General features: G+C 43.1%; 1 protein-coding gene across 4 annotated transcripts in view; it reads left to right on the top strand.

The window, feature by feature from the left end:
• Positions 1-13894: 13894 nt before the first annotated feature.
• The window catches only part of zmp:0000000936 (interleukin-1 receptor type 1), a 21999-nt gene continuing 12719 nt past the window's right edge, over positions 13895-23174 (top strand). Inside the window, exon 1 of one of the 4 annotated variants that reach the window (XM_053496609.1) lies at positions 13895-14172. The gene's annotated coding sequence lies outside the window, so the exon portion shown is untranslated. Of the gene's footprint in view, positions 14173-16389; positions 16750-23174 lie in introns of those variants that run through there. The other 3 variants (XM_053496608.1, XM_053496611.1, XM_053496610.1) reach the window with 3 other exon arrangements.

The following is a 23174-nucleotide window of genomic DNA, read 5'->3' as shown; positions in this document are numbered from 1 at the left end:
AAAATGAAAGTTTGCCTTGTTTGTCTCTCTGAGTGTTTCTCTCCCACACTGAGCTCCTAAATGACATTTACAGTATCTCCACCACAAACTATCACGTCATGCGTCAGTATTTATGTATTTCAGTAACACTGGTCTCTGCAGTAAACATGTTCAGGACCCGGTTTCTAATCTGACTAAAAAATCAGTAAAGAACTTCCTCCTGACGTAATAAAAATGTTTTCTGATTGTTTTAAACCGTTAGACCTAAAATACAGGAAATGTCATTCAGCCCTGAAACTGTGTGACTCTGAGCAGTGTGTGAGCTGAAAAGATATCGAATGTGTTCAAGCGTCTATATCAGCTGATCTGTGAAAGCTGGAGAATAATTTTCCCCCTCTGGTGAATATGGTGCACCAGTTTGACCAGTTTGGCCTGTGGTTTGTCTCCGCGGTGCTGGTCAGACTCCTGATCTTCAGCAGGGATCTTCAGTTCATATTTGGAAGTATAGCCTTGGATTCGGTGAAATATGAACTGGACTTTAATCTACATGACTTATAAGTTATAGCTCTAATATTTTAATTATTTAATTATTTCTATGTATTTCCAGATTTCAGATGTCTCTGTGATTTATACACATTATATCAAACAGAACATCATACAGCAGTGTAAAGTATGAAAAACTCTATATCTATATTCTATTTGTGTTGTAGGACTTTGAAACACTGATTAAGAATATAAAAAACTCACATTTTTATTAGTACTTTAACTATGTATTAATATTATATTTTAATAAAATGACATGATGTAACCAAACGGCAAATGATAACCTACAAAAATAGAAAAAAGAATCTTCACCATCCATCCTTCACCTGCCTCCTGTTACACCTGCATTCACGTTTCCTACAAACGTCTCTTATAATATTATTTTCTCTTTTTGGTTATTTTTGTTATTTAACAATGCCTCTAAAACACCTACAAATACCTTTCCTGGATCTTAAAGTAGCAGAAATGAAGTTGTTTCATGCATCGTTACTGCTGTACACACGATCAGCCGAACACATAAAAACATTTAATAAATAAATAATAAAAAAAAACAAAGCAGCCATTGTTAAAAAAAAGTCAAAGAAAGCCACCAGAACACCCAGTGCACCACAGGAAAGAGCCCAATCTGATCGAGTACCCACGGGTGCGCCGGACAAACAGGTTCGAACTATACGAGCCCCACCCTGCACCCCGCCAGAGACCCTGAGGAGCCACACCCTGAGGCACCAGGTGTCACAATGAGGGAATGTTAGGTCTGATCGGTGTATGTGGAAATGATGTTTGTTTAAAAAAAAAAAGGTATGAAGATAAAGCTTTCTCTGTTTGGGTGATCTCTCTTTAACATCAGGTCTGTTTACTGTCGGCCTCGGGGCGTCTAATGAAGCCACGCCCTCTGATTGCATTCCTGAGATTCAACACTACACTGTGTTAATGCAGGTCTGTGCAGGTCAGTGAGTACCTGCCTCACTCTGTGATAAGTGTTCTGTCCTGTCACACACACACACACACACACTCACACACACACACACTCACACACACACACACCAATCACACACACTTTATTTTAATCAGAAGCAGAAAGAGCTTCATTGCCAAGTACGATTGCGCATACAAGGAATTTGTTTTGGTAAGAGAAGCTTCCAGAGACGATGACACACACACACACACACACACACACACACACACACACACACCAACATGACATGACAAAACTAACTAAATAAATAAAGCAAAATGAACAAGAAATGGTATAAAATGTGGAGGATTCAATAACTATCAGTAGTACTGTACAGTCTTGCACATGTTTTTATTACACATTTAACTGTTCATGAGGTCAATTGTTTGGAGCAAGAAGCTGTTCTTGTGCGTTCTTTTTTCTTCACCCAGGATATATACAGTCAGAAAATATATATATACAGTACGGAAAGTGTTCAGACCCCCTTAAATGTTTCACTCTTTGTCATACTGCAGCCATTTGCTAATATCATTTAAGTTAATTTTTTTTCCTCAGTAATGTACACACAGCACCCCATACTGACAGAAAACCACAGAATCGTTGACATTTTTGCAGATTTATTTAAAAAGAAAACTGATATATCACATGGGCCTATATGTGACACTCATATATTAATCTCTGGTGCTGTCCATTTTCCATCCTTGAGATGGTTCTACACCTTCATTTGAGTCCAGCTGTGTTTGATTACACTGATTGGACCTGATTAGGAAAGCCACACACCTGTCTATATAAGACCTCAACAGCTCACAATGCATGTCAGAGCCAATGAGAAACATGAGATCAAAGGAAATGCACATACACATACTGAAGAGTTTAGAGACAGAATAGTGGCAAGGGACAGATCTGGCCAAGGTTACATAAAAAACTTTTGCTGCACTTAAGGTTCCTAAGGGCACAGTGGCCTCCATAATCCTTAAATGGAAGACGTTTGGGACGATCAGAGCCCTTCCTAGAGCTGGCCATCCGGCCAAACAGAGCTATATGGGAAGAAGAGTCTTGGTGAGAGAGGTAAAGAAGAACCCAAAGATCACTGTGGCTGAGCTCCAGAGATGCAGTCGGGAGATGGGAGAAAGTTGTAGAAAGTCAACCATCACTGCAGCCCTCCACCAGTCTGGGATTTACGGCAGAGTGGGCTGATGGAAGCCTCTCCTCAGTGCAAGACACATTAAAAAACACCTGAAGGACTCCAAGATGGTGGCTTCACAACAACTCTGTGACTGTTCTTGAATGGCCCAGCCAGAGCCCTGACATAAACCCAGTTTAGCATCTCTGAAGAGAGACCTAAAAATGGCTGTCCACCAACGTTTACCATCCAACCTGACAGAACTGGAGAGGATCTGCAATGAGGAACGGCAGAGGATACCCAAATCCAGGTGTGAAAAACCTGTTGCATTTTTCCCAAAAAGACTGTATTAGATCAAAAGGTGCTTCTACTAAATACTGAGCAAAGGGTCTGACTACATAGGCCCATGTGATATTTTAGTTTTTCTTTTTTAATAAATCTGCAAAAATGTCAACGATTTTGTGTTTTTCTGTCAATATGAAGTGCTGTGTGTACATTAATGAGGAAAAAAATGAACTTAAATGATTTTAGCAAATGGCTGCAATATAACAAAGAGTGAAAAATTTAGGGTGGTCTGAATACTTTCCGTACCCACTGTATAGAGTCATATATAGAGTCATATACTGTATAGAGTCATATATAGAGTCATATACTGTATAGAGTCATATACTGTATAGAGTCATATATAGAGTCCTATTCTGTATAGAGTCATATACTGTATAGAGTCATATATAGAGTCATATACTGTATAGAGTCATATACTGTATAGAGTCATATATAGAGTCATATACTGTATAGAGAAATATACTGTATAAAGTCATAAATAGAGTCATATACTGTATAGAGTCATATATAGAGTCATATACTGTATAGAGTCATATACTGTATAGAGTCATATATAGAGTCATATTCTGTATAGAGTCATATACTGTATAGAGTCATATATAGAGTTATATACTGTATAGAGTCATATAGTGTATAGAGTCATATATAGAGTCATATACTGTATAGAGTAATATACTGTATAGAGTCATAAATAGAGTCATATACTGTATAGAGTCATATATAAAGTCATATACTGTATAGAGTCATATACTGTATAGAGTCATATATAAAGTCATATACTGTATAGAGTCATATATAGAGTCATATACTGTCTATACAGAGTCATATATAGAGTCATATACTGTATAGAGTCATATACTGTATAGAGTCATATATAGAGTCCTATTCTGTATAGAGTCATATACTGTATAGAGTCATATATAGAGTCATATACTGTATAGAGTCATATACTGTATAGAGTCATATATAGAGTCATATACTGTATAGAGAAATATACTGTATAAAGTCATAAATAGAGTCATATACTGTATAGAGTAATATATAAAGTCATATACTGTATAGAGTCATATACTGTATAGAGTCATATATAGAGTCATATACTGTATAGAGTCATATACTGTATAGAGTCATATATAGAGTCATATACTGTATAGAGTCATATACTGTATAGAGTCATATATAAAGTCATATACTGTATAGAGTCATATACTGTATAGAGTCATATATAAAGTCATATACTGTATAGAGTCATATATAGAGTCATATACTGTATAGAGTCATATATAAAGTCATATACTGTATAGAGTCATATATAGAGTCATATACTGTATAGAGTCATATATAAAGTCATATACTGTATAGAGTCATATATAAAGTCATATACTGTATAGAGTCATATATAGAGTCCTTGCAGGGTGTCAAGGGGAACAGTGATAATCCTGTCAGCAGTCTGAAGCGTCCACTGTAGTCTTCTGATGTCTGATTTTGTAGCTGGGCCAAACCAGACAGTTATGAGACAGATTCGATGATTGCCGAGTAGAACTGTGTAAGCAGCTCCTGTGGCAGGTTGAACTTCCTCAGCGGGTGAATGGAGTCAATGTGACTGTCCCACTTCAGGTCCTGAGAGATGGTCATGCCCAGGAACCGGATCGACTTTAGTGTAGGGAACAGTACAGTACGTAGTGCGGCAAGAAAAGAAATAAAAACAGCAGAGGTGGTTTGAAGGGAATTGTCCAGGTGCATACTGTATGACAGCTGTTTGTTTGAAACACAACAGAGGAAATATATTAGGGATGAAAGAGTGAGTAAGCATGTTAATAAACACGGGTATGACAATGAACACTGCATTCAGTCTGATAAAATGTCTCGTGTGTTGCAGTTAAACAAAGGAAATTATTCTTAATTATTTCCTTTCATTGTCTCCACATCACATACAACTGAAAACTAATCTGCTCTCAATCGAAACCTACACAAAAAATCTTCTGTTACTAATTTCAATGTGTTTATTTTTCTCAGGTCTTCATTGCTCACGGTAACAGCTAGAGGCATCACAATGTGAGAGAAATCTCTCTGACGTCTTATAAAAAAAACTTTTCTTTTGACTGCTACTAGAATAAATCAGTGCTCAGTTTATTAGGTACATCTATCATATTGTCTATTTAATCTATTTCAGCTACAATATACAGAAGGACGCTTTAGTGCTGTACAAATATTGACTGTAGGATATTTGTTCCTCTGCCCAGGCCTCATATAATCCCCTCATCCATTATTTTAAACCACAATATGAGCAACAGATAATATTTTTACACGACTTGGTCAGGCGAGTAGTGCTGTAAGTAAACTGATCTTCATCTTTGTAAGTTATTTGATGAAATAATCCTGACACACAGATCCAAAACTACAGACAGAAGGTTGGCTGCAGTGTATTCTGGGACAAAGGCCCATGTTGGCAGGGTGCAGTTTGTTCTGGGAATTGGAGCAAATATGTCCTTTTGGGTCGAGTCTAAGCAGTCCAAGATCCTGAGGGGAGGGGGGGGGGGGGAGTTTTAGAAATGACTGACAACTTTAATGATTTTATAAAGGACGAGTTCTTTAATTAATACTGTAATTTAGTTCTCAGTTTAAAGAAGAGGTTTTTTTTTCATTAGAGTTTGTGGCTTTACCTACAGGCTGAGGTACAAAAGTTTAAATATTATATACTTATTAACAAAAAGAAATACAATGTTGTAAGTTTGAGTATCTTACGCCTTGTTTACGCTAAGTCACACTTCGTCACACAAACACACTCCCTTTTCCCAGAGAGGTCTCAGGTCCTTTAGTGTTTGCAGGTTAGTTTTGAATGTGTTTTATCAGTGTGCTGGGGCGATGGTGTGAATCTGGGAGATACCAGTAGTAATCCTGCTCAGGAAAGCACACTCGCTTATGGGAATCGGTCCTGACTCACTCGAGGCTGTGGTCGAACAAAGGACACAAATCTACAGGTCATGCTGAACAACTAATCTGCACTTTGTAATGCTAACAAAACAAAAGAGTGACAGGTACAGGTTGTCTGTCTCTGTAGACAATTAGAGTTTGTCATCATATAAATCATTATAATATAATATGAATATATAAATTATATACAGGTGTGGTTAATGGCTCGCACTGTGGTGCACAGAGTCCCAAAGCCTTAGGAATGGTTTAGTAACCAGACTGATACATGTCAATTACATTGTTTATCTTTTCTATTTAAATTTATTAACATCATGTTGCTTTTTGGGATCTTTTAGCATTCTTCAGTTTGTCAGACAGGTTTTATTTAAAGCGTTTCAACAGGTCTCTCAGGTCTCTTTATTTAAAGCGTTTCAACAGGTAAACTCTTTTTATGTATTCTCTCTCTCTCTCTCTCTATATATATATATATATATATATATATATACACTTTCTAACTCCATGATGGTTTCTGATTTTTATTTCTTTCTACATTGTAAAGAAATGCTGAAGGCGCCAAAGAAATGCATTAATCTCCTTGAACAGTTAATGGTGAGATGTTTCTGCTACTTCTGCTCTGTAAAGACTTCATAACGCCTCTAATCTGAGGTGCTGTTAATTGGTCATTTTTCAGGCTGATAACTCTAAATGAACTTCTCGTCTGAGGCAGAGGTAGGTTTTGGTCTCGCCCTCCTGGGAAGGTCTTCATGAGAGCCAGTTTCATTATGGTGCTCGACGGATTTTGCAAATGCACTTGACAATACTGTTCTTGCAAGAACTATTACAGAAAGGCTGACCTCTGTGTCTTAAAAAAACAACTAACTGTTGTGTTTCTTGTTGTTACGTAATTACCTAATTCCATATGTGTTATTTTATAGTTTTGAAATCCCCAGTATTGTTGTAGAATGTAGAAAATAAATTACTAAACAAAAACAAAGAAATTTGCAAGTGTTCTAAAACTTTTGAACGGTAGTGTATTATATAAATCGGTCCTAATTTTTATTTGTCATGCACACTCGAAACGCGACCGGCACTAGGACCCGGAAGTGAAGCGGTCGCGAACCAGGAAGTATAAAAGGAGTAAACAAACCATAGCATCTTGCTCAGTCATTGAGTTCAGCCCATGTCGGTTCTGGCTTTTCATTCATCAATTCGTGAGTACTCACTTTATTGGGTTTTGCTTTCTGATTTTGAGTGTGTGTTTATAGGACGCGGGTTAAATTTGTGTTTTTCCCTTGCTCCCCTTTTGTGAGAGTCCTTAAACTAAATCGCGTGGTTATCCTGCCTATTCGCTTTCATCCGCGTTTGGGTTCACCATCCACGCTACATTGGGCTAATCGCTAAAGCTAAGTCATCTGGTCGCCCAGGTTAGTTCACCCTGACAGAATGACTGAGCCTAAAGCGGTGAACCCAGCGGATTACGCGCACCTCTGCGACGTGGTTGACCAGCATGCCGGGCTAATCAATAAGCTAACCAGGGAGATTGCTACTCTGCGCCAGGGCCTCCAAGACGTCGCGGCCTTGCGCCGCGAGGTGGCGGAGCTCAGGCAGGAGAACGCGGATCTCCGGGCAACTGTTGCTGGTGCGGCTAGCCGGCCTCCCGTCGCGGCGCCGCATCATCCCCCCTCCCCCCTTCTTCTGATGTTTTTCTCTCACTACCAGAGAAATGGAATGGCACGGACGGGAAGTGTAGTGTGTTCCTAACAGCGCTCGATCTGGTGTTTGAGTTTAATTCCACCAAATACTCCACCGATCGGCTACGCATTGCTCTCCTCGTCTCGTTGCTATCTGGGCAGGCAGCAGAGTGGGCCACGGCAGTACTGAAATCAGACTCGGACACCGCCCATTCATACAACGAGTTTACACGTCAACTCAGACTCACCTTCGAACACCCTGCGGGTGAGGTGGAGACCGACACCAAGCTGTATCACCTGCGGCAGGGTGGATTGTCTGTGAGTCGCTACACCGCGGAGTTTAGGACCCTCGCCGTGCAGACATCTTGGGGAGACGCCGCGCTCCGGACATCCTATTACGAGGGGCTGGCGTCACGTATAAAAGACGAGCTTGCAGGACGAGAGCTTCCAGCCACGTTGGAGGGACTGATACAACTGGCCCTCCGCATAGATCCACGTTTCCTTTCTCGTCCGAAGCCAGCCCCGAGGACCCTGCCGCCTGCTCCCACCTACCACCGTTCTGCACCCTCACCGCCGACCACTTTCACCACCGCCACTACTGGACCTGTCGGATCTCCACCTCCTGCCGTGGTTGACACCGGAGCCGGGGAACCCATGCAATTAGGACGCGCCTCCCTGACCGCCACCGAACGTGAACGCCGGTATCGAGAGGGGTTGTGTGCTTACTGTGGGTCCGCGGCACACCACCGGGCGATCTGTCCTGTTCGTCCGGGAAACGCCCAGCCCCGGTGAGCCTGAGGAGAGACTCACCGGGCCCCCTCCATATCTCCACCACGACCGACACCACCACTTCTCGACTTACAGTTCAGGTAATCCTCCAATTTGGCCACAAACGAGTCAGAAGTACTGCGTTCATCGACTCCGGGGCAGCAGGTAACTTCATTGACTCTTCTTATGCCAAAAAATGGGGGGTAAAATTTGAGGCGTTATCCCAGCCCGTTCGGATTACATCTGTCGACGGTCGCCCCCTATCCACCAGTCCAATCACTTCCCAGACGGAACCTATCATTCTCTCCATTGATCAACACCAAGAACAACTCCGTTTCCACGTCACCTCCCTTTCCTCACCTCCCATCATCCTCGGACAACCCTGGCTGCAACAACATGACCCTCTCATCTCCTGGAAACAACATCGGGTTCTACAGTGGGGCGCGACCTGCACCGAACTATGCCTAAGGGCGACGGCTGGGACGTGCTCTCGGGAGTCCGAGGCCCCCGACGTCGACACCAACTCCATCCCCGAGGCATATCGGGACTTAGCCGAGGTCTTCTGTAAGAAGAGAGCTACTCACCTTCCTCCACGTCGCCCGTACGACCTCGCCATTGACCTCCAACCCGGCACGATTCCACCCCGCGGTCATCTCTACTCGCTGACACCCACAGAGACGCAGGCGATGGAGGAGTATGTCACCAACGCTCTTCGCCAAGGTACCATCAGGCCCTCCTCCTCACCTGCCGCCGCAGGGTTTTTCTTCGTGAAGAAGAAGGGAGGCGAACTTCGCCCATGTGTCAACTATCGGGGGCTAAACAACATAACCATTAAAAACCGACATCCACTGCCTCTTACCAACTCAGCCCTGGACGCCCTCTCTGGTGCCACCATCTTTACCAAGTTGGACCTCTGGAGCGCCTACAACTTGGTGCGCATCAGAGAGGGCGATGAGTGGAAGACGGCCTTCATCACTCCAACTGGACACTACGAGAGTCTCGTTATCCCTTTCGGACTATGTAATGCCCCCGCCGCATTTCAACATCTGATTAACGACGTTCTCTGTGACATGCTTGGCCGGTGGGCATTCGCCTATCTCGACGACATCCTCATTTACTCACGCACCGCTGAAGAACATATCCAGCACGTCAGGGCGGTTCTAAAGAGACTACTCGCCCACCAACTGTACTGTAAGTTGGAAAAGTGCGCCTTTCACGAGCGCTCCACCACGTTCCTGGGTTTTGTCATCTCGTCCCAGGGTGTGGCCATGGACCTGCAGAAGCTGGAGGTTGTGCGTCATTGGCCCCTACCCAAGACTCTTAAGCAACTCCAACGGTTTCTCGGGTTTGCTAATTTCTATCGTCGCTTTATCCGGGACTACAGTACAGTTGCTGCCCCCCTAACCGCTCTGACTCGGCCCTCATCTCTCCCTTTCCACTTCAACCCTACTGCTATCGCCGCCTTCAAGAATCTCTGCCACCGTTTCACCACCGCTCCTATTCTTCTTCACCCTGATGTCAGTAAACTATTCGTTGTGGAGGTGGACGCGTCAGATGTGGGCGCTGGAGCAGTTCTCTCCCAACGGGGTCCAGATCAGAAACTACACCCATGTAGTTTCTTCTCCAAAAAATTTGACTCCACTCAGCAGCGATACGGGGTAGGGGACCGCGAGCTGCTGGCCATAAAGTGGGCTTTGGAGGAATGGCGTCACTGGCTCCAGGGCGCCAGGGAGCCATTCATTATCTGGACAGACCATCAAAACCTCATCTCCATCAGAAATCTAAAACAGTTGAACCCACGACAGGCGCGGTGGGCATTGTTTTTCGAGAACTATGACTTCCACCTCTCCTACCGCCCGGGGTCCAAGAACACCAAGGCAGACGCTCTCTCCCGGCAATTGGAGCCGGATTTTCCCCAGGCGGACCCCGCACCTGTCCTCCCACCTTCCAAGATAATTGCTCCACTTCAATTGGACTTGGAAACGAGAGTTCGCCAGGCGCAGACCACAGAGACCGAACCGGCAGGTGTGCCGCCTGGACGACTCTACGTGCCCGGGACTATGAGATCTGAGGTTTTACAATGGGGTCACTCATCTCCCATATCTGGACACCCGGGCACGCGACGGACCCGTCTCTTCATCGAACGAGACTTCTGGTGGCCATCTCTCGCGAAGGACGTCAAAGAGTTCGTTCAGGCGTGCCCAGTGTGCGCCAGGGCCAAGGATCCAAATCAACCTACATCGGGAGACCTTCAACCGCTTCCAGTTCCCCGGAGGCCCTGGACGCACATTGCCGTCGACTTTGTCGTGGGCCTGCCGGTCTCCGAAGGAAAAGATGTCATAATGACCATCGTCGATCGGTTCTCTAAGGCCGTGCACCTGGTGGCTCTCGCTGGACTCCCGTCAGCCAAAAGGACAGCTGAGCTGATACTAGAGCATGTAGTCCGCCTGCATGGGTTCCCCAAGGACATCGTCTCGGACAGAGGGCCCCAGTTTACTGCCAAATTCTGGAAAGCCTTCTGCCGTCTGATCGACTCCACCTGCAGCCTTTCATCCGGATATCACCCACAAACTAACGGTCAGACGGAACGGACCAACCAACAACTGGAGCGCTACCTGAGATGCTTCGTCGCCGATCGTCAGCGCTCCTGGGCTCGCTACCTCATCTGGGCAGAACTATCCCACAATCTTCACACCTCCTCAGCCACTAAGTTCAGCCCATTTGAGGTATGCTACGGCTTTCAACCCTCTATGTTCAACCACCCCGAACCGGAGGTTGATGTGCCGTCAGCCCAACAGTTGGTCCGCCGGTGTCGACGGCTGTGGAACCAGGCCAACAGATCCATCCGGCAGGCCAACACCCGCTACATCACCCAGCATCGCCGTCGACACCCCCCGGGACGATTGTACCACGTAGGTGACAGGGTATGGCTTTCTACAAAAAATCTTCATCTTCGCACCGAATCACGCAAACTCTCACCTAGGTTCATTGGTCCATACCGCATCACTCTACGGATAAACCCCGTCACCTACCGGCTCCAGCTGCCTGCGGCGCTCCGGATCCATCCAGTATTCCACATCTCTCAGCTGAAACACTTCACCACATCTCCTATGATTCCACCCACCCCCCCTGCTCCTCCTCCCCACATCATTGACGGTGGTCCCGCCTACACGGTACGCCGGATCCTTGACTCGCGTCCTCGGGGCAGAGGTATCCAATACCTGGTCGACTGGGAGGGCTACGGCCCCGAGGAGCGGTCTTGGATTCCGGCCCGTTTCATTCTCGACCAGGAACTAATCCGAGACTACCGTCGTCGGGTATCCTCCACCTCAGGACCGTCTGGAGCCGGTCCTGGACAGGGGGGTACTGTCATGCACACTCGAAACGCGACCGGCACTAGGACCCGGAAGTGAAGCGGTCGCGAACCAGGAAGTATAAAAGGAGTAAACAAACCATAGCATCTTGCTCAGTCATTGAGTTCAGCCCATGTCGGTTCTGGCTTTCCATTCATCAATTCGTGAGTACTCACTTTATTGGGTTTTGCTTTCTGATTTTGAGTGTGTGTTTATAGGACGCGGGTTAAATTTGTGTTTTTCCCTTGCTCCCCTTTTGTGAGAGTCCTTAAACTAAATCGCGTGGTTATCCTGCCTATTCGCTTTCATCCGCGTTTGGGTTCACCATCCACGCTACATTGGGCTAATCGCTAAAGCTAAGTCATCTGGTCGCCCAGGTTAGTTCACCCTGACATTATTTCTCTCTACGCTGTAAAACAAGACTGAAGGCGTCGAAATCACACAATAATCTCCTTTGAACAGTTGATATTGAGATGTATATCTGCTACTTCTGCTCTGTAAATTCTTCATAACGCCTCTAATCTGAGGTGCTGGCTGTTAATTGGTGATTTCTGAGGCTGGTGACTCTAAGTGAACTTCTCCTCTGCAGTAGAGGTAACTTTTGGACTTGGGAAGGTCTTCATGAGAGACAGTTTCATCACGGTGCTTGATGGGTTCTGCAAATGCACTTGACAAAAAAAATATATACTGTTCTTGCAAGAACTATTTCAGAAAGGCTGACCTTTATGTCCAAAAAAAACCCACAACTGACTGTTGTTACATAATGACCTAATTCCCTATGTGTTATTTAATAGTTTTTAAATCTCCAGTATTGTTGTACAGTAAATGTAGAAAATTAATCACTTATCAAAAACAAACAAAAAAAATCCAAGAGATTCCAACCAAACCTTTTAGTGATATATATATATATACAGTGGTGTGAAAAACTATTTGCCCCCTTCCTTATTTCTTATTCTTTTGCATGTTTGTCACACAAAATGTTTCTGATCATCAAACACATTTAACTATTAGTCAAAGATAACACAAGTAAACACAACATGCAGTTTTTAAATGATTGGTTTTTATTATTTAGGAAGAAAAAAAATCCAAACCTACATGGCCCTGTGTGAAAAAGTAATTGCCCCCTAACCCTAATAACTGGTTGGGCCACCCTTAGCAGCAATAACTGCAATCAAGCGTTTGCGATAACTTGCAACGAGTCTTTTACAGCGCTCTGGAGGAATTTTGGCCCACTCATCTTTGAGGAATTGTTGTAATTCAGCTTTATTTGAGGGTTTTCCAGCATGAACCACCTTTTTAAGGTCATGCCACAACATCTCAATAGGATTCAGGTCAGGACTTTGACTAGGCCACTCCAAAGTCTTCATTTTGTTTTTCTTCAGCCATTCAGAGGTGGATTTGCTGGTGTGTTTTGGGTCATTGTCCTGCTGCAGCACCCAAGATCGCTTCAGCTTGAGTTGACGAACAGATGGCCGGACATTCTCCTTCAGGATTTTTTGGTATACAGTAGAATTCATGGTTCCATCTATCACAGCAAGCCTTCCAGGTCCTGAAACAGCAAAACAACCCCAGACCATCACACTACCACCACCATATTTTACTGTTGGTATGATGTTCTTTTTCTGAAATGCTGTGTTACTTTTACGCCAGATGTAACGGGACACGCACCTTCCAAAAAGTTCAACTTTTGTCTCGTCGGTCCACAAGGTATTTTCCCAAAAGTCTTGGCAATCATTGAGATGTTTTTTAGCAAAATAGAGACGAGCCTTAATGTTTTTTTTTGCTTAAACGTGGTTTGAGAAAAAAGAAAAGAAATCAGGAAGGGGGCAAATAGTTTTTCACACCACTGTATAATTGCCCACTGCATGTATCTTTCCATACACAGTTTTGTTTTCTACCCTAACAGCAGTTTTACTCTTCTTATGCCTCATTTCTTTTTATAAAGCTGTGTGTGTGTGTGTGTGTGTGTTTACAGCTGATGGTACTTGCTTAATATTCTAGTGAATTATAATTAAACATAGGAATATAATAATGTTTACCTACAGGAAATGACATGGTGTTTCACATGAGAGTAAACTCCCTGCTGCCTAGTGGAGTGTGTGTGTGTGTGTGTGTGTCCCAGGCGCAGGGGGAGTTCGGTAGGATCAGAATCCTGTTGCCCCAGCCCGAGGTGTTGCGCAACCCGAGGAGGAGCCGCTCCAGGCCGGAGAGGAAATTGCAACACTCGGTTTCTGAGATGTTCCTGCGAGCATGGAGAAGTTCTGAGTGTGTGTGTGTGTGTGTGTGTGTGAGTGTCGGAGAGATGACTTCCCCTGGACACACACAGATACCGCTTCCCTCAGAGTGTGTTTATGGAGTCGGGGTTTCTGTGACCTAAGAACCCGCTCACACACACACACACACACACACACACAACTCTACGTCTCTGTTCAGAAACCGAGGACCGAGACCCAGTGAGAGGACAGTGAGGGGACAGTGACGGGGGTCCCACCGGAGTCACAGGTAAGACCAGCTGTGTCTCCGTGACCCTCCGCGTCTGGGCGCGCGCGCGCGTGTCTGTGAGTGTGCGTTAGCGCGCGCGCGCGTGTGCGTTTCCGCGCGCGGGTATGTGTATGTTTGTGTGTGTGCGTGTGTGTGTGAGTTTAGACGAGAGGAGAACTGGGATCACTCAGGATTAGGAACTGCACACATATAGGGAGGGGGGGAGGGGGGGTGTAAAGGTGTGTGTGTGTGTGGGGGGGCGGGGCTGTGTTAATTGATCAATTAATTACACCCTCATACACAAGAAATTTCACCTTAAGTCCCGGTTTGACTTGAACACCCTTCCTATATTATCTTCACATTCCACAATATATCTGTATAAAGTATTTAAATTTTAAATCTGTAAAAGTTTATATAGTATACATGGCCACAAACTGTGTGTGTGTGTGTGTGTGTGTGTGCCATTCTTAAATTCATGAACATGGAGGTGATGAAAATGTAAAGTTGCTGACTTCAGCTGTTTTGGAGAGATGATTTTATATGTGGCCGAAAAATTGTCATTTTTTACATACTGTCTGGCTTTCAACAATCATCATTTAAAATGCTAATTATTCATATTTCTTCATGAGAAAGTAATGATACTGAAATTGGTGTAAGTTTTTAGAGACCTGTAAAAATGATTGCTTAAATTTATTTAAATTAAAGCATTCCATGCAAAATTAAGGATTTCCCCCCCTAAATATTCTGTAGTGTCTGTAACCATGTCAAATACATGTTACAAATTTTTATCTAATTTAGAATTTTAGTTGAATGACAGTTAAGATCATTGAAAGATTTGAAATTTAAAAAGTTACAGACTCAAAAACATAAAAGGGCATGAAATTGTATTTAGCAAATGCGTTTCTTAATATCTGATAAAAATATAAATGTGTATATATATTTACAAAAAAAACAAAGCATGGAGATAAAAAGCTTTAAATATTATGAAAACTGGTGTTAAAATTCACTTTTTCACCTAAGTAAGACACTTTTTAGTACCGATACCATGTTTTGGCCAGTAGTGCAGTAGTGTAGTGGTTAGCCTTGTTGCTGTGAAACTCCAGGGTCTCAGATCAATTCCGAGCTCAGGGTGTGTGTGCATGGAGTTTGCATGTTCTTCCCTTGCTTGGTGGGTTTCCTCCAAGTTTAAAGAATTTTAATTGTCACATACATGGTTGTACAAGTACAAAAGTAGTGAAATGCAATTAAAAAGATAAGACTGTTCCAAACCCCAGCTCTCTTTCCTCATGTTTCCTCAAGTCCCCTGGTTTCCTCCCACAGTCCAAAGATATGCAGATTAGGTTAGATGGCGTTCCCTAGTGCAGATTAGGCTAGTTTATTCCACGGTAGTTAAATAGGAATAAATACAATGGTCTCTATTGGTCTCCATGGTCCCTAGTTGGTACCCTCTGTATCAACGTTCCCCCTATACGATAAATAAATCTAATAAATAGAGCATGTTGTGTGTTGCAGTATTGTATACAAATGTGTGCTACTGGTAATCAGGGCTGTCAGACTTCAGTTGTTATAGGAGTCTTCAGTTAATAGCCCTGATTTAAGTTCAAACACTGACTAGATACATTTTTTAACAATGACACAACAATCCAAGTGCAGGCCAGGGGAGGGGGAGGGGGGGGGGATGGGGCAGAGTGCAGCGCGGAGTGGTAATTTACTGATAACACCCACACACACCTGTACACACACACACACACACACACACACAGTGGCCATGACTATGCCTGCCTGGTTTATGGAGTCTGAACCTTGATATTTTGACACAGAGTGTGTTAATTAGATGTTGGTCCCAGTGCTGCTCTGGGTCACATCACCGCCTCACATCACTTCCAGAGTCGTGTCTTCACTCTTTATTTCCTCATGTCTGTATGGCATGCAGATAGGCAGGTGAATTGTCTATATCTGTGTGTGTGTGTGTGTGTGTGTGTGTGTTTTGTGTAATTTAATCACAAATGAAATAAATTTGAGTTAGTTAGATTGTTTTAAGATAATGTCAGTTGATTTCTAGTAGAATTTTGGCTCATCAGCAGAACGACTCCAGACAGGAACTTGACTAATTGGCTTATGTAAGGAATTTACTGTCAGCATTATTTGTGCAGCTTCATGGTACAAACGAGTCCAGTGTAGTTTTATTTCCCTGTATGTATGATTTCTGATCTTGGATTATTTAAACCCTGTGAACATGGCACACCCTAGTGTTTAGGGGTTCAGAAGGGTTCAGGACATGCCTGGCTCTTCACTGAGCCACGTGTATAAACATCCATATTGTCCTGGCTTTACTTTTGTTAACTCTGACGCAGCTTAAAATTTGACCGTCAGTCACACCGTGTACTTGGACACACCGAGTCGTGAGTCATACGCGAGAGAACGCTCTCCGCTCTGCTTTTTCTGACTCATTCCTGAGATTGCATTTTATTTCCAAGAATTTTTTTTTTCTAGTCAGCTTCTTATTTCTTGAAGATACGTTGTTTTGCTGTATCTACTGAATGTGATAATGGACTCGTCGTTAGACAAGTAAGCGCTGATTTACATGTAGTCCCCAAGGCAAGTAATTTTCTGTTATTAGACCTGCTTTGTGGTTTGCTGTGCATGACTACGGATATTAATACGATTCATTTCCTTTTCCTTGACAAATTAGTCTGGAAGCAGTTGTCTTTAAAGGCTGGCTGACTCAGAAGTCTTTATGTTGATCTTTTTAAAAACTGTGGAAGAGGAAAAGGTTTGGGGTTTAGAGCTGCGTGTTGCAGACGGCATCAGTTCCCAAGCGACCACTTGACTGTTCATGATCCGTATTTAATTATTGTACATGGAAAGGTGACTCTGGAAGGTTTAGTGAAGTGCATTTGACTCTTCCTGAGACAAACAGTACAGACTTGTTTCCCCTTTAGTGGTTTAATGTTTCCCAGAAAACTTATCTTTTAATTTAATGCTGTCAGTCGATTTTAATTTAGTTCATCACAGTCATGGCCTGCCAATGCAGACGAGTGTTGACCAGTGTTTTTATTCCTATTTTGTACACCCACGGTAGGACCTCCAGTCAACATTCACACACACAGTCACTCACTGTGAATCCTGTAAACCCAGACCCTGGAGGTACAAGGCGACAGTGCTAACCACTAAGCCACCCGTGCTGCCAGTCTGTATTCAATCACAATTAATCACAACTTTAATATACTTGTTTTATAAACATGGAATAAGGTAATGCATGGCAAGCTGGTTATAGGAAACTGATAATGCAGTTTTAAAGTATGTTAAGTATTAACATGTCTCTCAAATGGGACCAGCACTACACACAGCAACTGGGTAGTGTGGGGTGGGACAACCCACAAGAGTGGGGCTCGGACCTGGATCAATTGATCTGAAAATCAACAACCCAGACTCTTAGCCGCCCGAGCCACCACGCACACACACACGCATCACACGAAGCCAGGTAACTGCACTGATTTGGTTTGTGATGAGTGGAAGCGTGCTAACACTGTAGTCTCCAGGAATCATCTGGGACATGTGTGTGACTGTGTCCTCAGGAGGCCTCAGTGCCGCCAGCTGAGCAAGATGAATATCTTATCCAGTTCTTCCAGCGGTCTGAAAAATATCCTGTATGTTCCAACAAAGAAAACTATTTTATTTTATTTCTGTCTGATCTTGGATTATTGACTCTAACTGATCATTTGGGAACAGATAAGTAATTATCCCATATCACTCCACATTAAAGTATATTTAGTGCACATTTTGAGCAGCTCATTATCTACTTTTAAAGCTAAGTAAAGCCATTTAAAAATAATTGCCCAGTGAGAGATCTCAATTTACTTTCTCTTACTGCAGTTCAGGACACAGATGGGAAATCTGATGAGGGAGGACATGGGAAAACTGCATATTGTAAATGACTGGCCAATATTATAATATTCCCAGATGAAAACAGGATGTTATATAATCATCAAGTTATCAGAGAACTAACTCTATGTCAAAACATAGCACTGGGACAAAAAGTAAAAATAAAAAACCATGGAAAAATAACTGATGAATAATTCTGGGTCATATAATAACTGGGTCTTTTCGGCTGAACAGTATTATTCATTACATCCTCTTGCTTTTGGGCTGAAAATTTCCTGCTGGTGACTGATGTAAAACAATTGTGATTAATTAATATTAATTATCAGTTTAAGCTTATGAGTTTTGTGTAATTTGTGGTTATTAAAGGTAAATCTGCATAACCCCTGAGGACAGTAGAGGTTCTCATCATTATAACAGTGCTCTATGACTGCGATGTCTGTAGCTGTGATTACACGTACAGCATGTTAGCTGATGATATTATCCAGAAGTTCTTTGTATCTTTGTCTAAAAATATCCTTGTGATGGTACAAATAGGTCTGTGTTGAAGAACACTATCAGGCTGAAATACTGTTAGTGAAAGGTATGAGTGTGCAAAGGAAAAACACTTTAAATTGAGGCCTTTCTATAGTTAGCGTTAGCGTTAGCTAGGTCTCTGCTGGTGATTCATTTTGCTTTTACCCTTACTGACGCGTATGTAAATGCTGCTTAGTGTTTTTGGAGCGAACCTGGATTAATCCAGTAGAACTCTGCTTAAATAGTTTATAACAAAGCGTAAAGACTCGTGCCCTGACTCGTGCCCTGACTCGTGCCCTGACTCGTGCATTACACTCGCGTGCAGAAGCTCTATGAGCAACATCGGATATGGTTTGCAAAAATCCTAAGAAACTTCCTGAAATCTGAAATGGTCATTTCTGACACACACTATCATCAGTAAATCCTTATAGAACGCTGTCTAGGATTTTCTTTGTGAGTCAGAATCAAACCAGCAAACCAAGCCTAAAAGTCTTATTTGTATCTGAACCTCGTTCATTCTGCAGGACAGCGTGAAACGCGGTGACTGTTCTGTACATCATCTCATGGTGATATTTTTTGGGGCCCCTTTCCTGTTTCAGCAGTCTCTTTTGTAATGAAGGCAAACAATTTCACTCTCCGCTTCCAAGGTCCTGTTTTCGTAGTTGTCTTCTCATATTTTTTTGCTAAACAAAGCAAATGTACTTCCACTATAAGGTCCATACTCACATCCCCATTCACCATTATCCCCTTATAGATTCCTCAGTCAGCACAAAAACAGTTTGAGTTATTTAGTAACTTTATTATAAAAGTATTATAGATTTATATTGCTCATGGATACACACTAATCTCACACTCCTCATCATAAAAATGTGTTTTTTGTATTTTCTGATACGTAATCTTATCAGAAAAATGTTATAAAAATGTTTTTATATGAACTGTGACATTACACTGCATCGGTCCAGTTTCATCATTACTGAAGGGCCTCAACTTTGTATTTAAATATTCTATAAATAATGTAATAAATAAAGGCACATTACTGGAAAGTACATTAAGATCCTACATGCAGGTACAGCTCTAGGCTGAGTGTGTGTTCACATCCAAACTTTAAATCTTCTTGAGAAATACAACAGGTCATTATATTATAGGAAAATAAATGTTACAAATTTAAATTAATAAAATAAAAGGAAATCAGGCTAAATAACACAGCCTGTCATGTGACCAGCTTTTAGTCTCTCTGTGGTTAAAAAGTGCTGACACTGGAGACTCCATCCATAAATACAGTACATGACTAATACAGTAAGTGTCCTGACAGATCACTGTGTCAGTGGTGAGACATTTTACTGTGGAAAATAACGATACGTTTCTAACTATTACTTTTACTACTGTTACTATAGAAACCACATCACCTTCTGACCAGAGCCAAGAATTTAACAGCACTGTAGGTTAATATTGTATAACGTTGGAAGAAATGAGGAAGGCACAGTATAGACAAATCAGTAATGATGATGATAATGATGGTGATGATGTTGATGATGATTGTGAGGATGATGGTGAGGATGATGATGGTGATGATGATGATGATGATGGTGGTGAGGATGATGATGTTGATGATGATGATGGTGATGATGATGATGATGATGGTGATGATGGTGAGGATGATGATGTTGATGATGATGATGGTGAGGATGATGATGTTGATGATGATGACGGTGAGGATGATGATGGTGATGATGATGATGATGATGGTGAGGATGATGATGATGATGATGATGGTGAGGATGATGATGATGATGGTGATGATGATGATGGTGAGGATGATGATGGTGATGATGATGTTGATGAGGATGATGGTGATGATAATGAGGTTGATGATGTCACTTACTGTGTTTGTGATACAGATTCTTTTGAATTCCTGTTTATCTGGATTTTGTAGAAGTCTCACTTTACAGCCATCACAGGAGTTAAACAGAAAGTCTGTGACCTAAAGGAGATTTTTTTTGGCTAGATCTCAGTGTCTTACTGGATTTTGCTGCAAGATTTTTGTTGTGAGGGTGTAACGTGAGAGATGAGTAGTACACAAATCTATTTCATCATCTTGCGTAAAGCAGGCACAGTGTTTTATAACAGAACTGAGTGTAACAGTTTGTATTGCCTTTAGATACCAAGATACTGTATATCAGTAATAATTAAAGATCATTATCGGCAGCGAGACATTGCTAGGCTTGGTTTCAGCATTGCTACAGTAGCCTGTTTGCTTGAAACCTCTTTTATATCCTCTGGGCAGCTTTTGTCCCTCTTATAATCCCCACCCTTCCCATCTTTTCCCAGCCGTCTGTGTTCTACAGTAACTCTGTCGGACTGACCCTGACCCCACTTCCTGATCTCTCTGTAACTTAGATGACTTACAGTGTAATTTATAGACCAAGCCTTGCTGCTTAAACTATTTTTTTGCCTTATTTAGATTCACATTTTTGCTTGAAATCATAAAATTCTTTCTGAAGGTAAATAAAAAAACAAAACAGGTGCATTACCATTAAAAAAAACACCAAAACCTTCAGGGGGTGCCCTGTTTCCCCTCAACTGTACACAAACTGGGAAGGATCTGGACTCTGGAGCTGCATTTCTGAGAAACAGACTTGGCAACCGTCCTAAAAATATAAATATGTTCCCAGAAGATAAAACTCGATCATGCTGAGCCTATCTACTCTGATTTATGTGAACACATGATTAAAGTCATATTTCAGTTCCCGTATAAAAATATTATTCTCTGGAAGAAAAAAAAAGACATCACAACTAAATGTTTATTAAGCTAAACTAATCCCAGTCCTCTGAAATACGCTCGAGCTGACATTTACGCGTGTTCTCAGAGCCGGAGCTGCATCTTGACCTTTGAGTTCTGCTGCAAAAACACTCATCATGCGCAGTAAATATTTACATCCATCAGGTTTCAAAGTCTCCTGTGTACGCAAAGCCTTTTATAATCTGAACACTGTGAACACCAATCAAGTGCACGGAACATTCGCTTTGTAGAAAACATGACGATTTTTTTTTTTTTTTTTTTTTTAGAATTGTTGTCACTTTTGACCAGAAGTGCATTATTCATAACCAGAGTATGATTTTATGAGAAAAGGAAAGTGTTTTCCTAAAATAATCTTTACTCTGGAGAGAAGATAGGATGTCTGTACGATTGTGATTACAACAGAGCACATGGTGTTTTTTTGTGACTGAGTTTCTGATTCAGAAATTCTTCATGTCTGAAACGCTTAAAATGCTGTTACTGTAAGTCACTTTATAAAACTCCATTAAAACTTCTGACTCACTTCAGCGCCTGAGTGAATCAGTAAAGAGAGCGAAAAATGTGGAGGCATTAAAGTGTCCACCTAAAACACCCCCCCCCCCCACAACACCTACACCCTCACCCCCCCCCCCACACACACAACACCTACACCCTCACCCCCCCCCCACACACAACTCCTACACCCTCACCCCCCACAACACCTACACCTACACCCCCCCCACACAACACCTACACCCTCACCCCCCCCACAACACCTACACCCTCACCCCCCCCCCCCCCCACAACACCTACACCCTCACCCCCCACAACACCTACACCTACACCCTCACCCCCCACAACACCTACACCTACACCCCCCCCCCCACAACACCTACACCTACACCCCCCCCACACAACACCTACACCCTCACCCCCCCCACAACAACTACACCCTCACCCCACACCCCCCACAACACCTACACCCTCACCCCACACCCCCCACAACACCTACACCCTCACCCCACACCCCCCACAACACCTACACCCTCACCCCACACCCCCCACAACACCTACACCCTCACCCCCCAACAACACCTACACCCTCACCCCCCCCACAACACCTACATCCTCACCCCCCCACAACACCTACACCCTCACCCCACACCCCCCACAACACCTACACCCTCACCCCACACCCCCCACAACACCTACACCCTCACCCCCCAACAACACCTACACCCTCACCCCCCCCACAACACCTACATCCTCACCCCCCCACAACACCTACACTCTCACCCCCCCCACAACACCTACACCCCTCACACCCCCCACAACACCTACACCCTCACACCCCCCACAACACCTACACCCTCACCCCCCCCACAACACCTACACCCTCACCCCCCCCCACAACACCTACACCCTCACACCCCCCACAACACCTACACCCCACACACGACCCCAAAAGACCTACACCCCCCCTTACAACACCTACACCCTAAACACTCACCCCCCATAACACTCTCACAATAAAACCCCAAAACATCTACACCCTAAACCCCCACTCCACTCCACAACACCTACACCCTAGCCCCGCCCGCCCACGCCCCTCCCAACACCTACACCTTCTGAAGTACTGGACCACTCTGACCCCATTCTTTACTCTGATATGTGAAGAATAAGGAATTGGAAGAGTAAAGAAGATTAAATAATCCTGCTCTCACTATTTGTTGGGAATGGTGTGATATTTGTAAAGTCTCTAAAGTCCTCCCCATATTTTGTTTCACCAGTAACTGATTTGATTGATTTTACTGTTAGGATATATTATTGATTAAACACGTAATTTAGT

The sequence above is a fragment of the Clarias gariepinus genome, chromosome 5 (assembly GCF_024256425.1).
Source record: "Clarias gariepinus isolate MV-2021 ecotype Netherlands chromosome 5, CGAR_prim_01v2, whole genome shotgun sequence".
Lineage (NCBI taxonomy): Eukaryota > Metazoa > Chordata > Actinopteri > Siluriformes > Clariidae > Clarias > Clarias gariepinus.
This window is presented reverse-complemented; position numbering and strand designations above follow the sequence as displayed.